Consider the following 6,000-nt stretch of genomic DNA (forward strand, 5'->3'; position numbering starts at 1 on the left):
CCTTTCATTCCTTTTGTAAAAATATATCTTCCTCCACATATTTTGATTCGATATGAAGAAGCTGGGTTAAGAGAAGTCTCGTATTGATCGACATTATGTCGAGAAAGTCATTCTTCACTAAGAACACCCATGTTGAAGACATGTAAACTCTCACGTTGGTGAGTACTCATATGGTGATTAATAGTCACGAGGGTGATAAGCTCGTAAGATTGAGTCTGTCTAGCCTCATGGAGCATCTTGAAGAGCTTTTCATATTGTTCTTAGATGATTTCATTTTTTATCAATATCTTGTTGTTATAAGCCTCTAGCTCTTCGACCATGGCTTGAAGCGCAAACTTTTTTCTTTCCTTCCTTCACTACCTCACACTAGGCATATGGGGCGTCATTCTACGTGTTGTGGCTCCCTTCACTCCCCATGTTGGAGATGGATGCCTGAACAAATGAGAGTGTACAAATAATGGAAACCAGCTTGACAAAGATGGTGAGAGTAGTAATAAGTTTCGTTCCCACAAACGGTGCCAAATGTTGATGCACAAAATCAGTGAAGACTTTGGAACAATATAAAGTGTCAAGTTTGCGACCTTCGCTCGTTTGCTTTGGCCATCTAGTGAGGATAATATGTAAAGAGATAGAGATAGGGAAGCAAACACAAAATGTACGTGGTTCACCCTAAGTTTGGCTACGTCCACGGAGTAGAGGAGTTTTCATTAATAGTGAAGGGTTTACACAAATGATAGGTTTAACCATAATCATCATTAGTGGATTCTAATGACTAGTTTAAGTATAATAATGACATTCCCCCTTAATTGTAGGAGAATGGTCTTCTTTTATAGTTGATAAAAGTCTTTGGCTTTCGTCCGCAGTCGATGTGGGACTCTAGGAGCTTTATTCTGACGTTGACACTTGTAGTATTATGATTGACCTCTTGGGTGGAAAGAAACTTTTGTGCTTTGGTAAGGGTGCCTCAACATGAACTCTTCAGTGAGTCCTTAAAGGTATGAAGTTAATTGATGCTTAGTAATTTTGGGATTGGTCAAGTATGGTACAAACAAATTTTATTGGTTAATTGAATTAAACTACCATATTAAAATAATATTTCTAGACATATTTTGAGTGTCATTTGTCGCTAAATGTTGTTTTAAGTTTCACGTTGTTTAAGTTTCATGGACTAGTTTAGACTCATGGTCAAACTACAAGACCCATTTTTGTAATTTGGCTTCACATAAAACCCCAAGCGTAAACCCACGACTAAGGTTATCTCCAACCGAAAAGGCAAAACATAACCGTCTAGAATTATGGCCTTGCAAGAAATCATTTTTTAATGAATAGTGTCAAGTCATATTCATATATCATCTCTAACCGAATAGGTAGCCCTTTAATAATTTATTAGTTTTAAATTAATTAATTAATTTAATTAAACTACTAGTAATTATTCAGAGCTGAAAAAGGAGGTTAATGATAGTAGACCTAGCATTCATGTTGTCTTTTCCGTGTTCGTGTCGTTTTGGTGACATGCCCGATATCTTAACGAGTCGTATGGTGTAATATCCGTTAAAGTAAACGGGTAATATGACCCAACCTGAAATCAACCTACTAATATTATCAGGTAATATGACCCAACCTGTTACCCGTTAAAGAAAATATATTTTAAATCAATAAATAATGAAAATGAAAAATATAATTTGACCCCAAAAAATTGGATACTAAATTAGTATATGCATATCACATTGTGACATAAATATTACTTTAAAAACATTAAAAAAGAAATTGTCCTTCAAGTATTACATACCCCAAAATAAGAGCCTAATGAAAAAACATTAGTACATTACTACAAAATATCAAATGTTCAAGGATATGCAAAATGACGGGAGTTGTGTTTCAAGGTTGAGGATGCAATCATAAGCATTTATATATGCTTTCACATTTTTCAAACTTATACATTAATGAATATAAATTTTATTTATTTTGAACTCCCTTAAATATTCATGAAGGTTTGTATGGTTCTAAAAATTCAAACGGCGATGTACCCATCCTCAAAGCATAGATGATGCGATCACGAACGTTTACCTATTTTTTCACATTTTTCACACTTGTAAATTAATCATTTTAATTTTTTTACTGCATTTTATAATTTTTTTAATCTCACCCCTTGCCTATAGTATACTATAAATATAAATAAATAAATAAATAAAACTTAATTTTTAAAACTTATATAGAATAATAATACAATAGTATATATTTGATATACAATATATACATACACACTATGACTATTGTATTTTATAGTAAGTTTTTTATTAGTTTAAAAAATTAAAATCATCAAAATAACATTTTTCTTAATGTGTCGAAACAGGTTACCTGTAATAGCCTGTCCCTAAAAATGATGATTGTATAATTTTAATACGTGATTTTACGAAAACACCCTTTAAGGCGAGCATGTTTGACTTTCGTTGACTATTCGAAGTCAAAATTAATGTTTCCGATTAGATTTTGAAGCTACAGACGCATAGGTGAAATTCGTGTGCGAGTCCGGATTATAACGGTATAACTACGGACATTAGAAATTGTTTCACTAAACTTTAGATTTAAAGGAAAATTAAATTCCACCATGGGGAAAGTGTAGCCAATTAGAAAATTAGGGAGGAAGGAGTGGACAATCAGACAAATGGGGAAATGACCAACAACAACAACAACAACAAAGCCTTTTCCCACTAAGTGGGGTCGGCTATATGAATCCTAGAACGCCATTGCGCTCGGTTTTGTGTCATGCCCTCCGTTAGATCCAAGTACTCTAAGTCTTTTCTTAGAGTCTCTTCCAAAGTTTTCCTAAGTCTTCCTCTACCCCTTCGGCCCTGAACCTCTGTCCCGTAGTCACATCTTCGAACCGGAGCGTCAGTCGGCCTTCTTTGCACATGTCCAAATCACCAGAGCCGATTTTCTCTCATCTTTCCTACAATTTCGGCTACTCCTACTTTACCTCGGATATCCTCATTCCCAATCTTATCCTTTCTCGTGTGCCCACACATCCCACGAAGCATCCTCATCTCCGCTACACCCATTTTGTGTACGTGTTGATGCTTCACCACCCAACATTCTCTGCCATACAACATCGCTGGCCTTATTGCCGTCCTATAAAATTTTCCCTTGAGCTTCAGTGGCCTACGACGGTCACACAACACGCCGGATGCACTCTTTCCATCCAGCTCGTATTCTATGGTTGAGATCTCCATCTAATTCTCCGTTCTCTTGCAAGATAGATCCTAGGTAACGAAAACGGTCGCTTTTTGTGATCTTCGCTAAATTGCTCCGGTCATTAGTGTGGATAAGTATATAAATGGATAGAGATAGGAAAGCAAACACAAGATGTACGTGGTTCACCCAGATTGGCTACGCCCACGGAATAGAAGAGTTCTCATTAATTGTGAAGGGTTTACACAAGTACATAGGTTCAAGCTCTCCTTTAGTGAGTACGAGTGAATGATTTAGTACAAATGACATTAGGAAATATTGTGGGATAATGATCTCGTAATCATGAAACTTCTAAGTATCGGAGTGTGGTGTCGTCTTGACTTGCCTTATCTGTCTCATAGGTAGATGTGGCATCTTCTCTGGAAGTACTCTTCCTCCATCCAGGGGTGGTATCTTTAACTGGTGGAGATGCACAAGGTAATGTATCAATTTCACTTGAAGCTTACTTGTAGTTTCAGGCTTGGTCAAGCACGATACAAACCATGTAGTAGGAGTCCCCCAAGTCGCCGAGCTAGGGGGTCTGCTGAAAGAGGTGACAGACAAGGTAAGCAATCAGAGCTCCGACTGATTGTTCACCTTCTCCCCATCTTGCAGCAGCATGAAGGATAAAGAGAAGAAAAATGAGAAGAGATGATATGAGATACTTTTGCTTTTGAAGAAGTAACTTTCCACAGGCTTATTCTTGAACTGAGCTGGAGGGTTTTCTGGTTTCCTCCAGAGTATAAGGCCGACTGAAGAATTTGAGGGTCAAAACAAGTCCATCAAATCTAGAGTACGTTCCACCCTGCTGATATGGGATACTTTTGCTTTTGACAAAGTAATGGATGTATCGGCACGTGTGCTGTTACGCTTGTCTCCACATGCTTCCTTGTATCCTTCGCACTTGCCCTATCTGTTCCTCAAGCAGATGCGGAATCTTCCCTGGAAACATAAGATGATGAAGATGAGTACTCGAGAGCAATGCCAGGTAAGTAATCAGGTAAGGGGTTCCAGGCAGTCAATTCCTGGCTGGAAGCTTGATTCCAAGTACTGACTGATTGCTCTCTTTCTCCTTGTCTTGCAGGTAAAAACAAGGCCAAAAGAAAAAACAGGGAAAAAGCATGATATGAGATACTCTTGCTTTTAACCCTGATGATATGAGATATTCTTGCTCTAGTATAGCTTGTTTGCAGAGGTATTATCGGGGGGAAAGAAAGCTGAATATTTCGAAAGGCTTTGTTGGGAGTGCCCTCTCAGATATGATGAAGGGTTGAGCATTTTTGCAGGTCTGCCTGTCCGTTGGGGATGGAGGTCGACATATATAGGAGTCTCCCTAACAACAAGTAGTAATGCTATTCCTTTACCCTGCTTGGTCATAGCACGGTAGTGGGAGCTGCCAGTTTCACATGTTTTAACTCTGTCAGAGCACTTTGAAAAAGTGGTCTGTGGTATCTGGCTCTCGAGATTCGGAGAACGATGCCTCTTCGATTTTTGAGAAAGCAATCATGCTGGGGGTCTGACTCTCGAGATTCGGAGAGCAGTGTCTCTTCGATTTTTGAGGAAGTAATCATGTTGGGAGTCTGGCTCTCGAGATTCGGAAGGCGGTGCCTCTTCGATTTTGGAGCAAGCAATCTTGTTGGGAGTGTTGTCTCGAATGTGAGTAAAGGTTGGACATGTTTGCTAGTCTACCTTGCCACGAAGCACAAAGGTTGACACACAGGGACTTTCCAATTATCCAGCAATGGTACTGTTCCTTTACCCTCTCTTCGATTTTGAGAAAGTAGTCATGTTGGGAGTCTGGCTCTCGAGATTCGGAAGACGGTGCCTCTTCGATTTTGGAGCAAGCAATCTTGTTGGGACTGTTTTCTCGAATGTGAGTAAAGGTTGGGCATGTTTGCTAGTCTACCTTGCCACGAAGCACAGAGGTTGACACACAGGGACTTTCCAATTATCCAGCAGTGGTACTGTTCCTTTACCCTTGTGGGTAATAATATGGTAGCTAGACCTTCAAAATTTATGTGTCTAAACTTTGTTAGTGCTGTTTCTTTGCTATTCTTTTACCTTTCTTGGTTAGAGCGATGTAGTGGGAGCTGCAAGCTTCACGTGCTCAACTTTGGCAGAGAACTTTGGCAAAGTGATCTGTGGTACCCATGAGTTATTGTTGCGTGTGGGAAGTGGGTGATTGAACAGTAAGATTCATGTGCTTTCTACTTCACCAGAAGTCTTCGACAAAATGCCCATAATTTTTGCAAAGCTGAGTGTGCGTGTGACAGGTGCTGACAAGGCTAGAAAAGTAGGTGCCTCTTCGATTTCTGAGATCGGCCCTCGTGGTCTCTGAGCAGCCCAGCTTTTGAGAAAGCGAGCGCCTCTTCGATTGATTCGGAGAACGGTGCCTCACCGATTTTTGAGAAAGCAATCATGCTGGGGGTCTGGCTCTCGAGATTCGGGGAGCAGTGTCTCTTCGATTTTTGAGAAAGTAATCATGTTGGGAGAGTGGCTCTTGAGATTCGGAGGGTGGTGCCTCTTCGATTTTGGAGCAAGCAATCTTGTTGGGAGTGTTTTCTCGAATGTGAGTAAAGGTTGGGCATGTTTGCTAGTCTACCTTGCCACGAAGCACAGAGGTTGACACACAGGGACTTTCCAATTATCCAGCAATGGTACTGTTCCTTTACCCGCTCTTCGATTTTTAAGAAAGTAGTCATGTTAGGAGTCTGGCTCTTTAGATTCGGAGGACGGTGCCTCTTCGATTTTGGAGCAAGCAATCTTATTGGG

The sequence above is a fragment of the Malus sylvestris genome, chromosome 8 (assembly GCF_916048215.2).
Source record: "Malus sylvestris chromosome 8, drMalSylv7.2, whole genome shotgun sequence".
Taxonomy (NCBI): Eukaryota; Viridiplantae; Streptophyta; class Magnoliopsida; order Rosales; family Rosaceae; genus Malus; species Malus sylvestris.